General features: G+C 38.9%; 1 protein-coding gene across 1 annotated transcript in view; it reads right to left on the bottom strand.

Annotated features, from left to right (window-relative positions):
* Window positions 1-26,909, bottom strand: part of tsnare1 (T-SNARE Domain Containing 1) — a 153,865-nt gene extending 126,956 nt beyond the window's left edge. Inside the window, exon 1 of the mRNA XM_067511473.1 lies at window positions 26,802-26,909. The gene's annotated coding sequence lies outside the window, so the exon portion shown is untranslated. The remainder of the gene's footprint in view (window positions 1-26,801) is intronic.
* Between the last annotated feature and the right edge of the window lie 632 nt (window positions 26,910-27,541).

A 27,541-nucleotide genomic window follows, 5' to 3' on the forward strand; every position in this document is an offset into this window, starting at 1 on the left:
GTTACAATTTAGATTAGTATAAAAATAAAAATTCTAATAAAAAGATTTGGCTCTTAGCAAAATGTCCACAAACAGCTTTGTGTGACCACGTTAGTAATTGTGACCAGAACCTTTGAAGACTCACATGAAAAATCCACTTAACATTCAACTTTATGTAAATGTCAACCAAGAGACATTCTATCAAAGTCAATTTGATGCCCTTATTAAGCAAATAGGTTTCTACTCCAATAAACTATACAAAATAAACTTGTCAGAGCCAAGGTTGTCCCAATTTCTACAATAGAGTGTCAAATGCACAGGCTACTACGAGTTGAATGAGAAAGAAAATGATTTGTGAAATGAAATACTTCAGTAACTGCACACTCTGATCTACGTATGTGTGTGACATGGTTAACACAAACACACCTGTAAATTCCAAAGAAATGCATGTTAAGTTATTGGTGAGTCATAAAAAGATATATATATATATAGGGGTACTGAACAATAAAAATAATGAATTTGTTTCTATTTTTCAACCTTGGTCAATTTAACAGGAAACATATTTGAGGGAATTTCATGCATATAAATGTCCAACATTACTCTTTCAAATGTCACTTAGTCACTAGTATTGAATATGGCCATTCCAGACACGAATCAATGCCTTAAGACATTGCGGCATGCTGTCCACAGGCTTGTTGATATTGTCAATAGGCAGGACGTCCCACTCTTCAGTCAGATCCAGCGCTAATTCCTGTAGAATCTGAGGAATACTGTCCCCATCATGAAGGGCTTAGCCTAAGGCATCCCAGCCATGAGCAATAGGGTTCATATCATGGGAGCAAGCAGGCTTTGGCACCTGCCCTAATCATAAAAATCATAAAAATGTTACTTTATTGAGGTAAGCGAGGCCTGCAGGTCCTTGAATGTTTTCCTTACATCCTTTGCATTTTCTGGATCAGTTCTTTTGCACAAGGACACAGCAAAGGAATGTTTTTGTAAAGTTATGTGAAGGTCCACTATTGTTCCAAATCTCTTTGCATTTGTAGATGATGGATTTGTGGAAGCTAGCTTTAAAACCTCCCCACACTGATGTATTTCTGTTAGTAGTAGTTTTTTGAAGGGAGTAATTAAAAGGCAAATACTATGCTGATGGTTTTATTTTGTCATTGAACGTGAAGTGAAGCTTTAATTAGTGATTAAATGTGGTGTTTTTTTTTTATTATTATGTAGAAATAAACATAAAAACTGTTTAAGATAATTCAGTCTAGTCGAGAATGAAGTGCTTGAGACACAACACCGGGGAAATATAATTAATAAAGCCTGAAGATTTTCTGTGAATAACAATATAACAACACAATCTTCAGCATATACGACAGCTAAGTAGCATTAGACACTATTAGATACATTTATTCAAGAATGGTGGTTTCTGGCTGACTTCTGTGGGTTTGTCTGGGCAAAAGTCCTGAGCCATTTTTCCGTCCCAGCCCAGCCCTGGCTAATGGTAACATGCAGTAATAATGTTGAGCAGTTAGGAGCATGTCACTCTCTTTTTCCTCGTCACCCTGCACAATGCTTTATGTCATCACACAAACAACATCTAGAGATCTCTGACAGACTTTTTTTTTTTTAAATTCTTCTTTCATAGCATGTGTAGATTTGAAATGATAGAGGGGAGGTTTTGATGGAACACAAAGGATGTGTTATCTGTTTGTTCGCTGTCACAGCTTTGGCCTTAGGAAGGCAAACACCAGCGGCAGTCTGGCTCATTGTAAGGCTGTGTAAGGATGGAAGCGGAACGCACTGCTCAGCCTTCATTAACTCACACATGGTGAAGGGTGCTGCTGGGAGGATTTGTTACTGATGTTACATTGATTGCATATGGATTGCAGCCCAGGTGTTAATAAATTAATCTATGTATGCTATCATGGCATCAACACCACAATGATAATATACTCATAAACAGCATTCTATCACACTTTCTGACAGACTATATCTCTGCATTGTCAATTTGGGTAGAATAAAACATTGTTAATCTTATACAGCTGTCTGCTGTGTGTGAGTGACTGTCTAGACATGATGAATTAAAATACAAAAGTACAGCACTATGACAGTTTAGAGATGGGAAAGGGGTTCTAGCCTAGTGGGTAAGGGCCAGGGTCTTGGTGCTTATACCTATCACATAAGCTCTCTCCGCTCTCTAATTGGAACAACCTCTTTAATTGGGTTTGGAAACCATGGAGACGGCTGCTCTGTCTGGGAGCTAATAAGCTAAAAGAGACACCTTCAACAGAGGAGATGAGGCCGTGCGAGGCGGCCTTGGCTGTGCAGTGACGAAGGGGTCTCCACCACAAAGAAAAAAAGTGCATAGGACTGACAGGGGAAGTGTTCTATAACTAACAAACAACTTCTTATACATTCCTGTTGCAGCAAGTCAATACGAGGTTTTTCAGTGCAGCAGTCTGAACATGGTTTGAGTTACAGTTTTTCAGTTGACAACCTGTACCATGGGGAAATGGGCTCTTTTGTTCCGTGTGACAAAAGTAAATCAGTTCAATCAATTTTGTTTAGTTGCTAATGTAATTGATAAGTCTTGAAGTTCAGGGCAAAAAAAAATATATATATATTTTTTTTTAAAGATAAACCAAACTTAATGTTTACAAGAAACATTTAATATAACTATGTCCTATAATGAAAGTCAAATTGACAGGGGGCTGGACTTATCCCAGGTGTCATACTGCGAGAGGCAGTGTACACCCTGAACAAGTCTGTCTCAGGGCCAACGCATGCCCCTTTCACACACGCACAGGAATTGTGACTGACTTTTTCAGGTGAGGGTGTTTGTGTAAATGCAAACGGTAGCATGAAATGCTCCTGATACTATCCAGACTTTATCCTTCGTGCCCCCAGTCCAATGTTGATGTTACGACACGTTCTGATCCCACAGCATCGGATATTGACACTTTCTAAGGCAGCAAATTGTGCCATGTTGTATGTCCTTTGGTGTATCATTTTAACGCAATTGGGTGCTCCAGGGGTGCCACTATTTGATGAATCAGGAGCGACTTTATTTACGCAAAAAACTACGTTACGGTAAGGGACAACAGCTCCAGGGCAACATTAAGAAACAACAACGGTTAGCAACTGCACACACGTGCTTCCTTACTATAGAAACCATGTGCGACACGTCTTTAAACAATCTTCATTAAAGTACACTCGCACTGTCTCGCACTAGAGTTGAACCCGGTCTCCATTGGAATAGTTCTGTCTTGTCCTCCTCCTTATGAGACTTTCTCTTTTCTTATTTTCCGTCATTGATTTAGGCGTCAAATACCTTCTTACTGACTACGCTGAAAGCTCCGAGCGTAAGTCACAGACTAGAATGGGTACTTTAAACATCAGCATTTAATGCGATGCTTTTTAGCTCCTCAGGAATCACAACGGGCTACATATTATGTGCATTAGCTCATCCTTGCAGCACGGGGCTCAGTCCCAAATCGTCGAGAGAACATTGTGGACATTTGAGTGATAGAACCTTGAACAATGCTGTTTCCCACAGCTTAAGTTTTCTATCATGTTGTGCCTCCTGTATGTGCTGATCAAAGAGTTTCACGGTTCTTACTCGGAAAGTTTTTGTGTGTCAAGTTTTCTGGGGTCTCAGCTTCAACAACTGCCCAAACCTGAAAACACAGGAATAACTCTGTTTTGTCTACTTTTGCCTTTATCTGTTGAAGCTTTCTTTGGTAACAAAACAGGCTCAAAACTGAAACGGAACAGTATCGAAACAGTATTCAAACAGTCAAAACAGGTTGATAACTTTACAAAGAAAAGTGAAAAGAAAAACACAATGAAACATTATATTACAGCCACTAACATTATGGGCCCTTTAATTACAGGTTTAACTTGACTTTAAAAGAAATTCAGAAATCGTTCACACTCCTTACAAATGCACATGGCTAATTGGCATAATATGCTGACTATGCGATTAAACAATCTTTTTTTTACAATAATACATGTCAATACATGTCATACAAATACTGATAACACAAACCCAAACATGTGAGTATTTTAAACATAAAATCAGCTTACATACCAGTGACTTCCCTATGGTTAACCACACCGATGAAGCATCCCCTTCTTATTCCGGTTGAAACTGAGACTTTCCAGCACTTTCAGATTGATTTTAACCTAAAACTTTGGTCTACATCTGCATTCTGCAGCAGCTGGATCACCTATACTTTGTTTGTCGGTCTCCCCGGTAACCGCTTACCATGCCTTTCAACTAACCGTGCCATTCAACTAACGTTGCTTGGCAACCACTCCTCTTCATATCAGTTACTATTGTTAATATATTTCGACCCTTGTAATTATGTATTTTAATTATCCCACTCTAGTTACTTTCTTCCAATTTCAACCTCACACCTCCCACTTGAGCTCCTGGTTATGTAACCCAAGGAGATCTCACCCTTTTATTGGTCTTCTACAGGAATTAAAACAACCAGTCACCAGACATCTCTATGAAGAATTGTAGCAGGAATCTTCATAATGTTCTTGGCAGTCTGCCGAGAACATAGCTTTTCCTTGTTGGATCCAAGGATGCTTTTCCTTGTTGGATCCTTATGCGCTGGTTTCAATACTGACACCGGGCAGCTTGGGAATGTTTGGACATACACATCTCGCACAATGCCCTTCTCCTCAGGATTGACACCGACCACCCTGGCGAGCTTGAACTGACTCCTCAAAGTATTTTGGTCAGCAAGCCAGACAGTATCTCCCACAGCAATATACCATTCCCTAGTGTGCCACTTGCTTCTGATGAACAGATTTGGTCCTGCCAAATGGTTCCACTTAACCCAGAATTTGGTCACATGAGGGAATTCAGTGTCTTGCCCAAGGACACTTAAACTTAGCTGCTCCCAGTGTGTAGAAATGCGCTATATAAGTGCTGACTATTTACTGTTTCATCAGTAGCTGCAACATGAAGTTACTTGTAAAAGTATTTTACAATTAATGTGCCTAATAATATCATTAGTAGTAGTTTTTCTAGGCGAGGAATTTACACAGGATGTGTTTAATTTGAGTTCACTTCAATCTTCTATGCTCGGAACAGACTTGGCATCCTTGTGATTTGATCCAGCTGACCCTTCTGTTCCACCTATGGCAAATGTGCCCTAAGTGGCTTGAGCTCTTCAAGCAATATGTGCCCAAGTATGTTATGTGCCTCACCCTGCTGGATGGGATGCCTACTTTTTATATCTTTTTTAACATTTTGTCCTTTACTGATGATTGGCATTATATTGGTGATGCTTATATTTTTTCTCAGCTTTGGCTGGAGGCTTTTTTATTAGGAACACACCCTAACCTTTGATTTTGTACATTCACAGTAAGAACTAAGGTTGTCCTAATTCACTGTAACAGTGATGTGTAGGGATAAGGGCAACAACGTGGTAGGCTTATGTAAATGGTCTGCACTTATATAGCGCTTTTCTACCTATTGGCACTCAAAGCGCTTTACACTGCTTCTTATTCAATCACAGTCACAATCACACACACTCACACACCGATGGGGGAGCTGCTATGCAGCTGGCCAACACTCACCGGGAGCAACTAAGTTGCAACTTGCTCAAGGACACTTCGACATGTGACCGGAAGGAGACGGGGATTGAACCAACAACTGTGAGATTGGTGGACAACCGCTCTACCTTCCTGCGCCACAGTCGCTGGTACTGTACTGTAGCCCTTCAGAGTCAGGCTAAAAACCGAGGGTTATGAATACATTTATTTAACTGGCCTGTAAACCACACACAGTTAGCCACGCAGTTTTCGTAGTTAAAAGTTGATTCATGTTGTAGGTACATGTGCTGAACGAAAAAGCAACAACAAAAATTGCCTCCATAAATATGTAAAAAACTCTGTCTCTGCAGAAATGTTTACCGCGATGTGACTAGACCCAGCACCAGTGTCAGGATCATTAACTTCACTTCCCCCTACAGGCTTTTATTTTGCAGTCACTTCCTGTTCCTGGCCCCTTCACATTCACTCCCCTTCAATAATCACCGTTAATCAATTTCACCTGCTCCCACTCTTCTGTTTATATAATTCCTCAGTTCCTTTAACAAGCTGTCAGATTATCTGCATTCTCACCGCAACTTTCCCGCAAGTTCATACTACCCTTCATTCTATCCACGGTTTGGACAAAGCTACATTTTATGAGTTAGGTTTATTAAAATCTCGAAACCATGCTACTGTAAGGAGGAGATTACCACGCTATGTAGATGTTTTAATCACGCCATGTATACGTTTTACCAGGACATGTGATTGCCTGCCTGCTTCTTCATACAGAGCTCAGACAAGTGGTCACCATTTGTTCATGCATTCTACTGTTGATTGAATCAAGTGTCAAACGGGTGCTCTAGTAGAAACCAAATAAATATCACAGAAGGAAAAAATGTATGCCAATAGTGGGAAAACCCTATGGAAGTGAGCACATGAGCACAGGACTATTCTTGGCTTTATGCATCTCGTGTTATTGGAGTTTATGTTGTGTCTCTAAAGGGATTTGGGAGTTCTTTTTCACGTCAGCAATTGGAGATTCACCACGGCTATGTTCCACACCTTTACTACAGACCTGCCTCTGTGTTACGGGTCCAGACCACTTCATCTTCCCCAGTGGACTCCCTCCCTCTGTTTCCTACCTTTTTATCAATCACTCATCCTCACTGCAGGACCATACCCCACTCTCCCCCATAAACCCCTGCATCCTTTCCGGAATCTGCTCTTCAACCCACTCACTCTAAGTAAGTCTCGTTCATTCTATACTCAATTTCCCCCAAGTCGCTGCTGAAATGCTCATCCATGTATTCTCTTGTAGACTGGAGTACAGCACCACCTAGAGAGTCGTAGGACCTATTACATGGCGGAGTTATGTTGAGAAGGTACTTTTAAAACAGGAGTCTTACATGGAAAAAATAGCCACAATTCAGTTCCGCCTGTAACCCTCATTCTTCCCATCACAGTAAAACCAAAGTTGCTTATGTTTCTTTCTCTGCTCACTGGCAGTTCTTACATACGCCACTGAGGAAAAGCTGCTTGGTCTCGTCAGGACGCTTGTTGTTCCACCGTTAAATCTTTTGGGGACGAGCTCTCCAGAATCTTTGAACCCACTAACCCAGAGGTTGCGCAAAAGTTGATAATATAATCTATGATGGGTCATGCTGAGGTAGACATGGCAGAAAGACAATATATGAGACATTCTACAAAAGGCCTCACAGATTGTCTCAAGGATGCTTTAGCTCAGCAGCCCTAACCCAAGACTCTCCAGGACCTCCTCCAGACAGCTACTTGCCTCAACAACCACCACAGAGAACGCCTTCTGAAAAAAAGCCCATGCCATTCAAGACCTCACGGCTCAACTCACCCTACTACCTCAGCTACTCCTGGTCTGTTCACTCAATGATCAGCTGCTACATAGAGTTCAGTTCAGGACCCAGCCAGTTCTCCTAGCTGTTGATCATTTAGAAGACCTTCTGTTCCATGCCATTGACTCACCTCTAGTCCTCAGCATACCCTGGGTGGATCCACATGGCAATAATCTACTTCACTGTCACAGACCATATGACTGCGCCATCGACCTGTTGTCCGTCGCCACGCCCCCCAGAGGCCGCCTGTTTTTATTATCCAGCACTGAACATCAGGCCATGCAAAAATCATAACTGCGTTGTTAGCTGCTGGCATCACCCACCCATCATCCTCACCAGCTGGAGGTGGATTTTTCTTGTGAATAAAAAGATGGCGGTCTAAGACCATGCATTGATTACCGAGCTCAAACCAGATTACACCAGAACAGGTATCCACTCCCACTAATCTCTTCAGCTTTCAAACTCCTTCAAGGATCAGTCATCTACACCAAGCTTGACCAGCGCAACGCTTATCACCTGATTGAATGGGATTAATGGAAGACTGCATTCAATAAGCCGGCAGGCCATTTAGAATATCTGGTCATTTCCTTTTGGGCAGACTAATGCAGGCTGTATTCCAGAATCTAGTACATGATGCGTTGGGAGAAAATATACAAAAATGTAAAAACAAAATCACGTGATCATTTTATGTAAGAAAACAGACTTTTTTTTCTTGTTAGGAGGGATGATGAATGAATCGTTTATATTTATATTTATGTAGGAACTTTTAAAAGATTTTCATTTTAAAAATTAAAGCTGGTTTGCTCTTATTTAAATTAGTTGACCAGTATTTACTAGGTGAGATGCATTATAAGAAGTCATTTGAGAATTATCTTGTTAACTTGGTTAAACGGATCTGGGGTGGGAACAGAAAAAAGATTTTGTTTAGTACAGGTGAATATTACAAGGAATAATAAAAATGTTGTAGAATCAAAGATTTTTTGAAACATTTGTATTGAAAGAGGCACTATAAATAAAATTGCCTTGCTTGAGGTTTGCTGATCATATTCTTGTCAGCACCCTGTTCTAGCCATGTTAATAAAAAATGCAATCCTGTTGCATTTACTTTGAAAAACGTTTGAGTTAGTTTTTTGTTATTCTGTTTCACTTTTATTTCAATTGTAGACATCCATTCATTGACACTTTCACTACATTTTACTAACAGGTATACGTACATACAGCTGTGTGTCATCAGCATACAAATGATCAGATTTACTGCTAAATTCAGGGTTAAACACTTAACACAGGTTTAAGTTTAATTTGTGTCAGACTAAAAGTAAAATTTATACAGCATTTCTTGTTTGCATTTTAATACCTGATTATTGTTTTGCATTTAAAAGGTACAAACAAAACTAATCTACTAGTATTTGCTTGTTAATACTTACACAGCACAATCACTTTTAAAGCATCTTTAATGTCTGTATGTATAACATATCACTGAGTAAACTGTTTTTAATTTTTTTTTTATGTAAAATGGGAATCAATATCTAGCACTAGGGCTGCATGACGACGCTTACCAAAAACAGTTACTTTGTAGTCATTACTTAAGTAGTAACTTAACAAATGTATTAAAGTACTTTCTGTTCCCAGTACAACAGTAACAGTAGTTACACGAGCATCATCTCTGTTAGATTTTTCTTTTGTTTCTTTTTTGAAAAGGCCTTTTTAAATAACCATTTTTCAAAAAAAGATTGGCAAAAAATAGATGAGGACAATCAACCTCCAATGACACCCTACCTTACAATCTGTATTCAAATGACAAAGTATATTGTAAACTCAAATTGAAGCCAAGCAAGTAAAAAGGTGTAACTTTCCAATGTTAATGTTTTCATAATAGTCTAAATTTTCCATCCTCAATTTTGAGGCAGTTTTCCTCCGTGGAATTGAAAATGGTATTGGACACTTTTCAAGGTATTATCAAAGTTTGAACTGTAAGTATCATGACATCCATAGTAGAAAGATGTGCACTCAAGCACCAAAGGCCCTCTTTGGAAGGGTGGCTGAAAGCTTTTGCAAGGTCAAAAATCAGCTTCAATGCCTGAACAAATTATATAGATCATTTGTCACCGCTTTCAAACCCAGAAAGCCAGGTCTCTGATGTCTCACCCTATCAGCAAGTTTGACATTTTTTGTCCATTCTAGTCTAGTGGTCCACCCTTAATATACAAAAATAAAAGAAGGAAATCATGGGCTTAGAAGTCTTTGAGGTAAACTGGCAGTACCACATCCAACATTAGTACAGAACAATTGATTGTACATCCTGTGAATTGCCGCCCATCCCTTCATTAATCATCTGACCTTTCTGCAACCTTAAACTATTATTTTACCACTTTTACTTTTACTACAATTTAAATGGTCTCTGATAAGGAGTAAAAAAAAAGTGAACTATGAACTATAAGCTAGGAAATGACATTTCATTTTCCAAGACAGCAAGACTGTTTCTCATAACACTCCATGAAAATAAACTCAGAATGGAAAATAATGGACAAAAAACAACTAAATGCACACCCAAACAACTCAGAATCCCAATCACACCCTTAAAAAACTCTGCATCCGCCCTGTGCGACCCTGCATGAGAGTAGTAATCAAAAAAAGCTTCCCGGTAGGTACACAGAGCCTTCTCGTGTACAATAACTCTAGATTAGTTAATAAGGCCTCATTTCTACAATTTCTTCCCCACAGATTTTGCTGAGGTAAATATCAACAATTTCTTCATTTAAATAGTCCCTTCAGGAGTTTGCAGTGTTGCGATTGCAACAATTGATTCAACCAATCCCCATGTGAATTTGAGAGGGTATTTCCTGCAGCCCGCAGGATGCCACGGATGAATGGTACAACACGACCCTAAAAGTGCAGCCCTACCCACCATACTATATTCCATCATAGGAGAGGGAGTCTTGCTGAGCCCTCAGGAACATTCTGCCTGCTTGCTAGCGTTAAGTCTAAAGCCCACATTTAAATGATCTACTACAGATACATCTAAACAGTATTTTACGTCAGAATATATGTCTGTGTGTCTGTACAACACATTCTCATCCCACAGTGTCAGATAATGACGCTTTCTAAGGCATCAGATTATCCACTTACTGTGCCAGGCAAATGACCCAGCATTAGAAGCATCCATTCTGAGCTCTGGGAGCACCACGCCTGTGCCCACATCAGAATAACACCGCTACCATCTTTGCAACAATTAGGGCGAAAGCTACAAAAGTATGCTGTAAATTTTGTGAGAGGGTTAATTAGAAAATTTCTACTTCTATTTTCTGTTATTTCGATCAAAAAAAAAATACCACTTCAGAAGGCCGATTTTAGTAATACACTTGAACAAATGCAGACACACATATTTGATTATTTTTCTGCTCAGAATCTAGGTGCAAATTGTTTTCAATAACCATCCCATAAAATGTACAGCATACCTTTGTGGCATTTGACCTAATTGCTAAAATACTGTTCATTTGCTTGACACAGTAAGTGGATAAAATCTCTCTTATATATTAACATATAATGGAGCCTGAGTAGCTACATTTTAAGAGCACAACAGCTTTGGTTTCTTAGCAGCTCAGACAATTACCAGATCAGATTTGACAATTTATGTGAAGGCTGATGGTTTGGCAGGAAATTGCAAAGCTGTGCACTGCATGACAATTTGTTATTGAAAATGATATTTTAAAAGAATACAAATTATTTGAATTTTCCCACCTTTCCTCCAATTTGTTCAGGCCACCCTGGTGCCCCCTGGAGGCCCCCACTTTGAAAACCAGTGGTCCAGCAAACGTTAGCTCACTAGTTATAACAACATAAACATAAAGATGTAACATCCTTACAAGACGTGACCATTGTGACTCGGTTTATGTAGCATTTATTTGCTGAGACCTGACATTCTGCTCTTGTGTGGGAATCAACATTTTAATAGGACCTGCACTTTAACGTTATACCATTGGGTTTTTAATGTTTTAGTGGGTAAGTTAACTTTAAGTAACAGCTTCTTTGTTCATGCATTTTACCCCAAGTAATCCCAAGCAACCCCGAGTAAAAAAAAGTTGGGACGATGTGTAAAACGTAAATGAAAACAGAATGCAAGGATTTGTAAATCTCATAAACCCATATTTTATTCATAATAGAAAATAAACAACATGCCTGTTTTTAATGCGAGGGCCCAAAGATCACACACATCCAGTTTTGACTTCGGCCTTGTCCCTTGCACAAAGAGATTCCTCTTGATTCTCTAAATCTTTTGATGATATTATTTGCTGTAGATGGTGGGATCATCAGTCTTCACAATTTTACATCCAGGAACATTTTTCTGAAATTGTTCCACAGTTTTCGGAAGCCGTTTGTTACATTTACTTTACATTTGAGTAGATTGTAGAAATTCTGCAATTTTAATACTGTAACTTGAGCAAAATTGTTTTGTACTCTTTATACCTTTGGTGGCACACTATTTATTTTTGATTCTAAGTGAAAGAGAATAAAAACTGTTTCTGCCACTGCAAGAATATTTAACTATGACAGCACCATATATTGATTGTTTTTGATGTTGTCAGTTCCGCTTGCATCTCATTTTTTAAAATTTTAACCATTAGTATCATTGGCCATGAAACCAAATCTCAGCAATGACCTTGGAGAACACAGTATTATTACCAACAGGAGAAATTATTAAAAATGGCAAATTATAATAAATCAAAATTATACTTATTAGATAAGGTCAGAGTATTAAAAGGACTGCTACTTATTGTGTTGTTAGAAAGGAACCAGCTGTGTATTTATTAATGAGACAAGCATTTGGACACACATTTCAACCATACGATAATCAACACTTTACAGATCAGGTAGCCTACACGTCCCACAGCAAGACAGATATACTTTGGTGTAAGGTGACCTTGAGTACGAGGGCTAAAGCGCTATGCGGCTTTCATTTGTTTGAAAGGACCAAAAAGGTTGTCCTCTCCTCTCTCTATTTGATTGGATTGTCAATGGCAGGATGAGAGTTTTCTGCCACACATCAGTGCCTCGCATGCATACGAATGTGGCATGAAGCAGGTGATGGTCCTAAGGGGAAACTATTCATTATTCTACAAACTCCTCTCACTAATCTGTGCTTAAGAACTGTTCTGTTCTCTTTTTCTTCAGTCTCTCTTCCTCTCACTCCCAATCTGGCTGTGGCCTTTCTCTAAAGGACAGCCTTATGTGCAGAAGACTTTCTCTGGCCTCCTTTTCATCTGACCTTTGAAAAAAAGTAGCTATTATGTTACCTCGGGGTTGTGTAATGCGCGCCCACATACCTACAGTAATATCTCAAGTCATGCTATTCAGCGGCTATCTCAGCTGTATTTTTAGAATGGTGGCCCTTGAAAGAGGTAAAAAAAAAAAAAGCAAAATAACAAAACAACCAGAAGGGCCATGTGGAAATATACTTAGGCGGAAGCATAATAACACAACTCATAGGTCAGAGGGACATATTTTTGGTTCAACTAAGGCACAAAGACATCAGGCAGAGCATGCTATGCCGTGTTACAGCAACTGCCGCTGGACAAGTCTGCTCTTCTGCCTTTCCGGAGATTTTATCATTTTAAAAATAAAAAAATAAAAACAAATCTGTGAACAAGACAATGGATTGTCTCAAATTAAAAAAGGAAAGGGTTCAGTGCAGAATGCACTTTCTACAGGTAGAGCAGATAAGCTGAAGGTTTATTTAGAAAAAGCGAGTTGCCAGTGTTGTAGCGCTAAGAACACAGAATTTGAGTCTGTTGGTGTAGAGCGTCCTTCCCACGGCACTGGATTGACTGACACTAATTTTATCAATATGACCAAACTGAATCAGACAATAAAAACTGACAACGTCAGCTTAAAATGATTCACATAGAGTCTTTCTGTTTTTATACCTACACAGTCGTAAACACGTTTTGATATCCACACAACATATGATATCCAGAAATATATACAGTTTACTTATGGGCACAAAGTCAGACATACAGTTTTGTGTTATCAGCATATAACTGTGCTGTTTCCTTAAAATCCTGCTAAATGGTAGGTTAAGAAGTTCCAGTAGGGTAGAATTTGGTTTGTCATTTGAAAGAAAAAGTGGTATAACATCCTGGCAAATGTTTTTAGTTTTTTTGGCATTTCACAACGCTGCAAACAAACAAATCTGGACAAATCTTATAGAATTTGCTTGATAGAATTTATACTATGATCAGTATTTAAGCACTTTGGTTTCTACATTTGAATGTGTAGACACAATACAATAAACTAATGATTTTTATTTTCTTATTTATTTGTTGTTTTCATATTTATTATAAATTAAGTAATTAAGTACAATTTGGCACCTACATTACTGATTGATACAGTGTGATTGCAGAAAAAAAAAGTCCAAGAACAATTTCCTTCTTAATTTGTGATAAAAATACCTAATAATCAATAGATGCAATGTTCCATATATGACCGATTGTGACTATTATTATTTGTAGCTTCAAATTGCAGTATGGAAACTTTTTCCTTCAGTTCATTAAATTTCTGCTTCTTGTGCCATTAGGTAATATTGCATACACCAAAAGAGTTAAAAGAAGACAAAACCTGGGGGAGGGGGGTGGGTGGTTGTATGAGTTTACCCAATGCACCATTTTATAGTTAAAGTATATGCTAACCAATTTTGACTTTTTGTCAGGGTAATTTGTGTAAGCTTTGACTGGCAACCAAAGGAAGAAATGAGTCTAAGCATGATAATCAGAATATGTCATCAGCAAGTCCATACCCACTCAATTTACACATACACTCAGGTAATTTTAGAATGCACACAGATAAGCTTAGAAGATATCCTCACTTACAGTGTACAGTGTTTTTTTTTTTTTTCTGACTATATCGTGTTCCTGTGAACATGGTTTGTTAGATTTAATTTGTCTCTGTGTTGAAGCTCTTGGGATTTTGTTATATTTTACAGATTTCTGGTAATAGAAGCAAGCTATGAAAGCAAAATTGGGCGCCAGGGGATCAAAACATTAAGTCAACTATTTAGCTTTCTGTAAATACATTTAGGGAGAAAAAACTTGAAAATTAAATCCATGATTTTTATATTAACATAGTGCAAATTTGACAAATATGATCAGATCGTGTGTTGTTGAATTGATGATTTGTTGATCTATAAGCATACTGTGACACTTTATTGATGCATCAAATTGACATCACTTGATAGCAAAGTTAACCCCTGGAAGTGGAGCAGCAGCAACCTCAGCATTTTTTTATGCCAAACCCCAAAAGTTAGATATTTGGAGAGAGCAAAACAACATTTAGTAGTTGTTCTGTTTTCTTTTAAATGTTCATTTTATTTTATTTATTTATTTTTATGAGAAAATAACCTAAAACATATCCTACTGTGAACAGATGCTGTTATAGCTTGTTATATGATGCAGACTGCAGCACTGACAGCCGTGCAAAGATATTTGCTTCTAAATGTTTTTGAGCGAGGCTACTAACAAGTCAGGGAATTTATATTTTCTGCATGAATAGTAATTTTTGGGGCATTTGTATTGAATTGATATCCATTTCACAAAAATTACTAGGTGAAGCACTGGGCAAAGTATAACAGAGTGTAGCAAAGTGCAGCTGAAGCATCTAACTTCAACAGTAAGTAGCAGATATTAGCCAGAAACATACTTTTGATAGAAGATACACCTGAAGACAAAGATGGTTAGGGATAGGTAATAACACCCAGGGGTCAGGGGTAGTGAAAGCCATTGGTTTATGTGAATTAACCCAGAAATCTAACTCTTTTCAAGTCAACGCCAAAGCTGAAAACTTTACAACTGACCAACAAGGTTCAAAAGCTCTGACATCTACTTGGTGCTCCCTGGTTGTCTTCTGCAGCCAGAAGTGCCTCAAAGGGCTAGGTGGAGTAATATGGCTTAACTGACATCATATGCCAGCTCACGTATTGCTACTTGAACACTTTCCCTAGTTATCATCACGATCAAACAACCATTTATAAAGAGAAAGAAAATGGAACAAAATAATTGTCACAAAAGCATTAATTTACGCCATTGTCTTTTAATCGCTACAAACTGAAACACAGACTAACTCCTATGTCCTAACTAATGTTGCATCAGTGGAATGCCAATAGGTCTACTCGGACTTTGTGGACCGGCCCCCAGTGACGCAGTCTGGTAATGGGCTCCCTGTTTGGGATGGAACAGCACAGCCTGAGGACTTGGCCTAAGATAAGGAAGAGTAATGATCTTTGGCCGATGAATGAGACATGCTGTGGCCACTTCCACTCTAGTAGTCTCATTCTGCACACCAACAAATGCACTGCATGCAGTCATCGTTCCAGTTGAGGATGTTTTCTGGGGGTCCCACTGAAAGTGTCTGAAGCTCAGCGTCTGGGATGTGCCGAAGAGCTCCCGGGGGAAGTGAGTGCTGTCCTGGGCCCTGGCATTTTGAAAATGCTGTTCTTCCTGTGTGGATTCTCGGGGTGGAGTGGGTTGTGGGGGGGCTTCCTGGCCCTGGCTGCAAGACCACAACAGATGGCCAACTGGACATCCATGACGCAGCCTTCTGGTGCAATCCTCATGCCACATATGCTTCACCCCGCGGCTATGACTTCCTGGAGATTGCTTTCACACAGTCCCTTACACCCGTCACCATGGCTACACAATCCCAATTGTGGTGAACAGACCTCAGCATGCATGCACACACACAAACGCACATCCCTCTCGAAGCCCTAAATCACCAAATGAGAGGCATCCCAAAGCCACTTCCTGGTTTTCTTTAGTCAGCCTAACACACAGTGTAAATACTAGACAGTGGATAGCTGTCGTATCTTTCTGATTCATATTCAGTGTAAACATGTCATGAAGCTGAAACGATGCGTCTCAGTCAAGCCTTAACAAAAACTAACACTGCAATGAATGGACTACATTCTTTGGTAATGACAACATAATCAAAGGCATTTCCAAAAACAATGACAAGCACTCATGTGGTCATGCTTTCTGGAAACAATCGTGCTACATAGGCTGGCTCGGGGCTACTCTGTAGAATACTTTGGAAGCAAACACAATTGATTTTATTGCAATCAGTTTGGCCCAGCAGAGCATGGTAGATGAATTAAACAGACAGGTGGACAAAATGGTGCACGTTGAAAAAGGGCTTTAAAGAATGAACTCTTTACTGCATAAAGTTAGCAGTTTGGTAAATTTGGTATTTTTTCTTCCACTTAGTGTTAAACAGTTTAAGCTCCTTTCTTTTTAAAGCCGTCATCCTCCGGAGTCCACTCTGCTCTGATTGGCCACCTTATAAAAGCCTGTCTTGTGGGCTGCGCAGAGCAGTGAGCCCTGGTGGGCACGACTGTATTTTTGTGCAATTATACCCACAATGGAGGACAGTTTATGGACCATATGTGTAGACGTCCAGAGTTGTTGGAAAGCCTGTGATAATCCCACAGTAGATTAAAAAGAGCATAAGATTTATTTTATTGTTTCTTTTAAGATATGTTGAGCTCACATTTTGGAATTTTTGCCTTGTTTAATTTGCACCCCAATTATCACAAACACATATGAAATTTTCTTTCAACCGGGTTTCTGTGAGTGGACTAGGGGTTTGGAGAAACCTGGTAACTCTAGAAAGATTTCCCAAAGAGAACATTTCCCTGCCATCTTACGTGCAACCACATTCCTAATTACTGTAACGACAGACTCCCAACAGGCAGAGAAACATTGTAGTGGCTTTATGAAAGGAAAGATTACATAAGGGGATTCATACTTCTATTTAAAATCATTTCATCCAAAATCACTCTGAAACCTAAATTAACACAAAATAGCATGTGGGAGTCTAAATTACTCCGTTTCCAACTCTGAAATTTGACTATTTACTAAAGTCAGACACATTCATGCTGTGAGGGAAAGCTCTGCAGGGTCTGTTCCAAAGAGACACACAGTAAATGGAGAATAAAAGAAAAAGTTATAAAATAAAGTGATTATTTCACCACTCTACTGTATATTTTTAATAATGACTAATTTATTGTTCACCACAGGCAAATTAAGTACACAAAGGTAGCTGCTGTTCCAGACACTATGGTAGCGTGGGGTTTGTTGTCTTGCACAAGGACATTTTTGCAACAAGTCATTTAACCTAAACGTCCATATACACCCTTTCATATGACCCAGAGGAGCATTTGTTGAAAGAACGCCCAGAGTACAGCAGGTGTCTGCTGAAAGTCCTGGTCTTTGGTGCCAGGCACCAAAATATTGCCTTCTGTCTCTTATGATGGCACCAAAAATGCCAGGTAGCATAAAATTGTTTTAGTTCTAAACGAAAAACTATTACAACTGTCCAAACTTAGCAGTTTGGTTGAGTTTATTTGCATAGACACATGGGTTAGGTCTTGGTACTATCTGAACATGGTGAGACTTAAATCAAGTATGCGGTCATGTTCAGAGCATCCTCATTGTCACAATGACAAATAACAACAAAGGTTTGTTAAATTTCCAGTCTCGTGCAGGAAAGTCCTCAGCTTTGTCTACACAGCCATCCCTCCCGACCGATCCCAAACATGCCACATGATCATGTCAGGTTTTATTCTGCAGCTAGATGTTAGTAAACAGTAATACGTTTCTATTAGTCGTTTTCTGCTGCCGGTCAAGAATATCATAATTTAGAAAGGACAGTATCACACTCTTACACCTAAACCGTAAAATAAAAAAAACACTCAGAGTTAAGGCGGAATTATTGTTCTCCATTGATACACATAAACGTCGATGCAGACAGACCTTTGCAGAGAAGGGAATTAAGGCCAACCGTAGGCCTCTGAGGCTCACAGAGACCTCGACACGCGCACCTCAGAAATCTCAACAATGCGTTGTGGGGAGATGTTTTTCCAACGTCCTAATAGGTCGATGTTGGGAGCCGGGATAAAAACGAGAATAGAAACCGAGAAGAAAGAATGGAAAAGTTGAACAAGAAACCTAACCATTCATGCCTTTCTAGATGTTCACACTGATTTTATTTAATATTTATACATGTTGTTTCATACATTCAATTGTTGTACTTCTGCTCTATTCAGTCTTTGGTGTATTCATTTTGTTTAATATTTTGATTAGAGCACAACAAGGTCCCACCTGACTGTTTTGAGATGTGTATTTCAACTTGTGACCTTTTGTTTCTAAAAAGAAAAAAAATTGAAAAAATGCCTGGGTTTAATGAACCAAACTTATCATTCAGAATTGACCATTTGCTCTTTCAAACGATCACGAGAGTGTATCCGAGAGTACATCCTCGTCAACGTTCTGACAAAACAACGTATATGAGCAGACAAGAAGGTTTCTCTGAAACAGCCTGCAGTAGTGGGAAGCTGTTTGTAATGAGAGATTAAATGAAAAGTCACAGAGATTTTTAAAAAACACTTAATATTTTAATTTAAAAATGAGTCCAAATGGGCAAGAATACCAGTTCTGTACATCAGGAAGCCTATAGTCAAAGTTTAATGTTAACACATGTGTTAAGTGATCACAAAAACTATTAGAAGTGCAACTTTTCATGTCCTCATCTTTATATTTTGATCAGACACATGAGTAATTACAAAGAGACAACACAGACACAGCAGCTCATTATCTACATTCTGCTGTTATATCACTCCATTCTCTGGGGAGGGTAAACCATGGCATCTCTTTGCCCTTGCCAATACTTTGTGGAACAAACAAAGTTGTGAGGCAGAACCAGGAACTAATTTCATTAGCGGCTGCCATTTGTGACTGATTACAGGCTGTTTTCAGTGGCTGGCAAGCGGGTCCAAAGTTCTGGGAGGTTAATAACCAGTAACAATCAATTACTTAACAAATCTGATATGATCAATGGGGTTTCCAATCTGAGAGACAGCAAGATGAGCTGCGGAATACAACAAAACCTCAGACATGCTAAACCCGCTCCACCAGCAAACGCTCAGCTTTTAACAGAAATTACAGAATTATACAACTGAAAGTAAAATCTCTTTTAAAACAGAAGTGCTCAAGCAAAACTGTCTAATAAATAAAAGAGTAAAGATGGACACAAATTCATAGGCGTATTAAGATATAAACATGGCCAGAAGCATATTAACACAAAGCTCCTATGCAGGCAGAGGTTTGATCATACTACATCTGTGTTGTCATAAAAAAGGGAGAATGGTGGACTAGCAGCATCTTAATTCGTGTGCCATTAGCCATCAGTAGGCCTCCCCTGTATTGCTGTGCATCTCTGTCCACATCAGGACTGATTATTCTAATGATGTCTAAACCTTTGTCCGGCCATTATTCACACATCACAGAGCCCGGCCTTGTTATCTCTGACGGCAAGGCCTCTTGTCTCCCTGAATCCCCAAATTAAATCCAGAAAAGCCTCCTTTCCCTTTCCTCCTTGTCCTTACTAAAAGGTTTCAGTTGCCATCCAGCATTCAAGTCACTTGCTTAAGCTATTAGGGGAGTTACAATGCTTGTTTTCATCTTAATTTTTTAAAAAAAGAAATGTTTGCATTCCTTCAGTCTATAACAGGACCAAAGATCTGTAGCCCAGTCAGAGGGAACAAGGTTTCCAAAGGTTCCCTACAAAAAGTAGTTGCAGTTGCACAGGAATGCATATATTTTACATATGGTTTTTATATGTGCTTAATGTGTTTTGCTTTAGAACATGTTTGTTGAAGAGGTTTTCAAAACTATGGTGTGTAACCTCTGGTCAGAATTAGTGGATCAGTATCTACACTTGGTTCATTGTCCCTTAGTCTCCTTTTATATGTGAATAAAAAACCAAAACAAGCAATTCTAAAGTCACGCAATAAAAGTCTTGTCTGCGTATTGGTTAAATGGATTTGGGGGCAGGAACAAGAAGGTAAACACAGGAAGAAGATTTTGTATTTTCCATGGTCAGTGATAGGGAAAAAATGTTGTGCAACAATTGGCATTTGCTTTAGCTCTAAACAAAAAAACTATTACAACTGTGTGGTGATTTTCTGGTTGGTATATAAAAAGAAAAGTAATTCAAGAACCGGACCCAGTAAAGGGTCTTGGTGCGGTTGTTTTGCTTCACACTTAAGTTTGATAGCTGCAGGCTCACCTGCCTGAAACGAACTGTATCAAGGTGGAAACCAAAAAAGAGTTAGATTGAACTGGACTAAACAAGGCAGTTGTGACGACACCCTTATTCTCACTTGTGCAGAACATGATGTCTACACAGGCTGTGGTGGAGGAAGCACAATAACAGAGGAGCAATTTCACTCCTCCTTCTGTGACTCCAGATGATGTGTTCATGTACAGAACTGTGTATGAGTCTTGCTTGGAAAGTGCCAAATGGTCTTCTGAATGATAAAAACTTAGAACCTTGTTCACAGGACTTATCTAAAGACCCCCCCCTTTACTGCTAAGTTGACCACAGCCGTACTGTTCTACAAAGTAAGATTAGAAGTGAAGTCATGTAGCCACAAACCCAGAACAATAAATTAGTTTTTCTGTTAAGAGTCATCGTCTTGCAAACACAGAAAATACACTTTTAGTTTTTTTCCAAAAGCTCTGTGTGTGTCTCCAAGATGTCAGCATTGTTTGGATTTTTGGATTTTACAGAATGAACCTTAAATATATTACAATGTAAAAGTATACGCTTGAAACATTACATACAGTATAAATTTAATGATATAAAATACTGCATTGTAAATACACTGTAGCAGCATTACACAGCTGTGATTTAGCCTGGTTGGATTCATGTAAAAGAGGGGGATAATGCTTCAGTTCTACAGCACCACAGAATGATTATAGCTGGATCAACATGTCACTTAGACAGTTTGACCTAAAACATATTGCAAGAGTTTTGCATTTGACTGACTCAGTTTTAAATTGGGGGACTGACAACTGTATATACTAAATGTGTTGATCAAACAGTTGATTGGTTTTCCATTTTTAAAAAGTTTAAGTTCCCCCAACACATTTTAGATATGTGAAAAAAAGAAAAGAAATGTAACACTGCAGCTGGACACGTACATTATATAAAATCCCAGCTCAGTAAATGGCAAAATGTTCCTCCAAACCACTTATTGTGTTCTTAACACAGGGCTCCTGGTGAGTGTAGCCACTGGGTTGCCTGCCCCTGAAATAAAACTCGCTACCAAGTACCACATATAAATTGGAAGAAAATATATATCAGGTCTCATTTAGCCACACATAGTATCAAGAGAGCAACACAAGTCATTACATGGCCTCTGCAGACAGCTGTACAGATCTCTGAGTTTCAGATGTGACATTTTTACACATTACTTCTTTTGCCGTGTACCTTTTTCTCTATACTGTAGGTGTACAAAGAATTAATTCACTAATAACCTGGCAGGAACATGTCAAGATATTCTGAGGACTAAAGTGCTGGACAGCCTAACTGACATCCTTCCGCCATCCGAACGTATTTTTGATGCAGGTCTTGTTTTCCTATCAGAAGCCAAAAAAACCCCAACAAATTCTGCCACCGTCACACCACATGACAGTGCATTAAGATTTGTCACAGGTAATAAAAGATTATTATTACTATTATTATTTACATTTACATTTAGTCATTTAGCAGATGCTTTTATCCACAGCGACTTACAAGTGAGGTACAAGTCAGCAAAAGTCAAGGAGAAAACATCAAAGCAAAGTCCTACCAGAGAAGTGTTCACACTTTGCTGTAGACCTGGCTGGCCTGCTATCTCTATGCAGTGCCTGAGTCATTGGACGTGTTTACATAGACTCAAGTAACCGGGTTCCAGTCAGCGCAGGAAAGCTGGTTTCTTAAGCATCATGTACATGCCTTATTAATATTTTGTTTCATGTACAATGCCCGAAAGTATTCACAGCACTTAACTTTTTCCACATTTTGTTATGTTACAGCCTTATTTCAACATTATTTCACAGACTTGTCCCATGTCCACTCCTTTGTTATCTGGGCTGTGTGCTTAGGGTCTTGTCCTGTTGAAAGATGAACCGCTGCCCCAGCCTGAGGTCCAGAGTGTTCAGGAACCGGTTTTGATCAAGGATGTTCATCTTTCCCTTGATCCTGACTACTCTCCCAGTTCCTGCCTCTGAAAAACATCCCCACAGCATGATGTGCCAACACCATGCTTTACTGTAGGGATGTATTGGCCAGGTGGTGAGCGTTGCCTGGTTTTCTCCAGATATGACACTTGCCATTCAGGCCAAAACATTCAATCTTTGTATCATCAGACCAGAGAATTTTGTTTTTTATGGTCAGAGTCCTTTAGGACGGCTGTCATGGGTCTTTTACTGAAGATTGGTTTAAATCTGGCCACTTACAGATGATGGAGGCCACTGTGCTCATCAGGACCTTCAATGCTGCAGAATTTTTTGTGTACCCATCCCCAGATCAGGGCCTTGATACAATCTTGTCGCGAAGGTCTACAGACAAGTGCATGTCAGAGAACAAACCAAGCCATGAAGTCCAAGGAATTAACTGTGGGACCTTAAACAAACGTCTATTGCATTGTCATTATGGGGTATTGTTTGTAGAATTTTGAGGAAATTAATGACTTTCATCCATTTTGAAATAAGGCTGTAGCATAATGAAATGTGGAAAAAGGTAAGCGCTGGGAAAACTTTCTGGATGCACTGTATACACAGAGTATATATACTGTCTCACAGAGTTTATCAGCGATTCATGAATGAAGATTGCAGTCCAAGATCTGATGTCTGTTCCTAGTGTTCACATAGAGATGGGAAAGAAAGCGTTTGCACTTCTGCTCCAGCTATGCTACCAGCTATGCTACATAACCTGCTAAGGAACAGAAGGTAAAGAATTTAATAGCACAGATTGAAAGACCGTTGCAAACTCTACGAGAATGATTTGCTTTCTATTGCTATCATGAGTATTTAGTGACTTTTGTCTCTCTTTTTTGGCTGGTTTAAACTTTTTTTACATTGTCATGTTTTTCTTATCTTGTCGAACACTGTAAGGCTGCCTTCTGCCAGGTTGAAATAAGAGAAGGGCTTTGATTCTACCTGTTAGAATAAATGAATAAATCCAAAACACCCAAGGGCAACGAAATGTGCAGGTTGACAAAATAATCTAAATCCATGTTTCATTTAATAGCTTTTCTGGAGCTTTAAACTACACGTGACAGTCTACATCTGTAAATGCATTTTGCATTGCCGGTCTAAAGATTATAATCACATTATTATACCATTGATATTATTTATTATTTATAAGATTGGGGGATGGTGGATTTGGGGTTTCTTTTTTTGGGGCATACTATGTGCCACTAAGCAATTTTCATAGGGTTGAATGGACACCATGTTTTAATCTGGTATCCTGAAACAATTTTATCATCAACCTATTAACCAAATTTCTAGTGTCCTACAGTAAACAAGGCTGCCCTACTGACTCAGACAGGAACAAGGCCTACTCTTTAGAATATAACTTGGTCCCCTAGCGACTTTCTCTAAGACCGAAGAAGCTGCTTGGATGAGTTTCTAACCAAGAATAAACAAGTCCAGTTAACATGAATCAATCTTCAAATAACCAGACTGAGAATCTCCACCGAGATACTGAACCTATTGCAGAGAGACACTAATTAGCTACAGCATTTATAACAACTGTTTTTTTTGGGGGGGTTTTTTTTTGTTGTGGTGGACAGGGTCAGTAATTTTTTTTTTGCCCCGTACTGACCACCATCCTCAACATTAAAACCACCTGGTGATATAAATGTGGTCGGTGCATGACACTGAGATAATGTTTACTTGTACCTAATGCAATGGCCAGTGGATAGAATAGTTGTTCTTAATCACACAATATCAAGCAAAAAAAACAACAAAAAAAAAAACCAATTGTCAACACAGTGCGATGCTGCCAAAGGGCGATTGTGTGTTTATTCAAACACCACAGCAGATGGCAGTTCTGAATAGGAGCCATACGCAAACATTATTCACAAAATGCAAAGGAGATTGTGGAGCTCATGTTATGCTGACACAGTTGAATATGTGGGTGTGTCACTGCAGAGATTTTATTGTTTTTAACCAAACCATCCAAACAACAAGAGCAACACATAAATTGTCCTGCTTAACTGTGTATTGTAGCCCAAAGATTTTGAGTACTTTGAAAAGTGCTCTATGAAAAAATACAATATGATCTGCTCACTCATTTTACAGCTTTGATTCATAGCCATTTAAACACATGCATTCTGGCTCACGATGATCATCTTAATGCTGGCAAACCTTCACATGAAACAACTGTGTTGTTGCCTCTTTGGACTGATGGGGCTGATAGGAATAAATGGTACCTTAGACAAAGACATTATGGCTATGACTGTGTACTGGCACTGGCTGAAGTAGCAAAGATGCTGGTCTAGTTTCAAAACAGATACGTGATTTAAGTGCTACTTTCTATTCCTTGACTTGACAATAAACAATAAACAAGAACAATAAACCAAATAATGGTTGTAATTTTTAACACTAATTGATTTTGTCTTTGCCCCTGGTGTGCAACACCACGTTCTTAAAAAACTCAGTATAGTGTTGTTGTTTTTTTTTTTTATCTATTTAGGCACAAACACACATGGTTTAGGTATTAAAAAAACATGGTTAAGTTTAGGAAAATGTCAGGGTTTAAATTACCATGTGACAGCGTCATGTTCACTACCAACCTACTGTACAGAGAGATGATGAGGTGTTATCACTTTAAGAGCCAAAAATACCTCTGTTGCTTTCATTCTTTAACATTTTGTTCATTAAGTCAACTGAGTATTGTGAGTCTTCCCTAATTATGTGATCTAACAAATAATTACGATAACCAGAAGAAAATCAAACGGCAAGCAGAATAATAAACAGGAAGACAGAAGACAAGTGAGACTGAAGAAAGCAATCTATTGTCCAAATCAGCCAGATGAGCAGATGAGTCACACAAAAAACACCCACCATTCAACTTCCTGTTGCCCGCACACCTCTGAGTAACAACTCATTTCATACAATCCAAAAAACATGGAACGAATTCAGATTATATTCATAAATAAGTGAACACTCATCTAAATAATAAGTTATGTAAAGTAAACAGAAGCTCTTTTAGATGTGATACAGAACCCTGCAGTCTTCATCAGGCTGGTAAAGTGATGACAGTCTGTCTTTTAGACATTTTACTCAGTTTTCCATAGAGTTTTCTTTCTATAATATGGTAGTTGAACATGAGTGTGATATTACCATTTGAGGCATTTTACAAAACATGCATGTTTTTTAGTGATCTAAACCTTCATATCATGTCTGGATTGGTTGCAGCATTTAAAACGTAATTCCATAGACAGGTGTAATTGTTAGGCTATTATTACACAGTGGGCCTAAGTCACTACATCCTAACTAGTCTGTGCTTTTTGGTTAATGCAAATGAATGCAGGGAATCATGCCATGTTAAAAGTGACACATAAAGGTCCGGCCTTGTAACCATTGCAACATTCTCCAAGAGGTGATCAGGATGCCCATTCAGACACGGAACCAACATGTTCAGATGCTGTCAGATTACTGGAAAGCAGTGCATGTCCTAAAAGGGGGTCATTTGACCAGGTGGCATAGAAGGTCTTCTGTATACATCACAGTTTAATCATTTTAACTTCTTCAAATTCTGCGATGCTTTGCTGTATCATGATCATTGTGTTTTGTGTTAGAGAAATAAAGGAAATGACATTAATTTGCCTTAGACTGAACATTCTGTCTTATCATTACAGTATGTGGCACTTTACATGCTTACAATACTGTAAATACTGAAGACTGATGCTGGTTTTTCATGCTGTGAAAATGTATTCTGTCCAAATCGCTTCCTAAAGCCCTTGCAGCGCAAGTGTTGGGAATAATACACAGTACCCACCTAATGTGACTCATTTGGAAGGATTATGCCTCATATTATCTTCACATATAATTTATAATTAAAACAACCAACCAACCCAAAAAATAAATAAATCTCAGTCTAGATCTCGAGTGGCATGGAAAGGAGATTGTGAGGAAAATAGGAATGATGCCTCCTATCAGAAGCATCCTGGATAAGTCTTAATGTAAAGTGGAGCTGATTGTAATACACTCACATATCCCCTCTCTCTCTCAGATCTCTGCAAATCTTCACCAATATGGCATCCATCCAAAGGCACACACTCCTCACATGCAACCTCAGGCTCAGTATGTTTACAGCAGCCACTGGCTCAGTGCAAACACCTGTGCTTCCTTGTTGGATACAGAAAACAACAGAGAGACATCCCCTGATGGCCTACCATCCCCCTTATCCCTGCGTCCCATTTCCTCCCTACTCCTCCCCTTCTCTTCTCTCTGAATGCACTGCTGCAGCAGCCATCACTATGAAGGCAGAAAAACACAGGGTAAAAAGGAGGGATTCCTCCAGCTTTACCTTTCAACGTAGGAAGAGATGTGGGCAGTGATTCAGCTCTGATGTTGCTGCTCCTCAAGCACGGCTAACAACATCATATGACCACAATTCACGTGCTTCAGCTGCCTGGTCATATGACTAGATTAGACGCAGGCAAAGATCTCTGGGATCTGTAGTTGAGAGGAATGTCAGGATGGAATTTCATTTCTAGAAACGATTCTGTGTGTCTGCTTTTTAAGCAAGTCAAAGATTTAAAATGAGTGCTATTGCTTTGGATACTTTGTAATGAAGGTGATTATTCTGGTTCCATCACAATGATCCGGTGTTAAGGATAATTTACTGTTGGTCATTATCATAAATTTAATATATTCCAAAGCTAATTTTTACCTGAGCCAACATTGAATTGAATGCAGTGGCCTGTGGGTGCAAAACACTAAATATGACATATGAGGAAAAACAGAAAACACATTATTTCAGAAAAAAAAACCACACATAAAAGAGGAAAACATGTTTCAGAAAACATCAAAATGTCAAAACACATTTGAGATTACAGAGCAAGTAGGAAAAACACGGAAAGCAGGTTGTCCCAGGTCTTGGTTGACTGGTTCTGGCCCTTTAGGAACAAGCAGTTTGGTTGCTTCCTGTCCTGTAACCTGGAATGTTATTGTGTTTCCTGAAATCTTGTGGTGGGTTCTGCCCAAACGGTTTCATCAATTTTGTCACAATAACATTTTTCTAGCAGTTTAGCATTTTTATAACTA

The sequence above is a fragment of the Channa argus genome, chromosome 7 (assembly GCF_033026475.1).
Source record: "Channa argus isolate prfri chromosome 7, Channa argus male v1.0, whole genome shotgun sequence".
Lineage (NCBI taxonomy): Eukaryota > Metazoa > Chordata > Actinopteri > Anabantiformes > Channidae > Channa > Channa argus.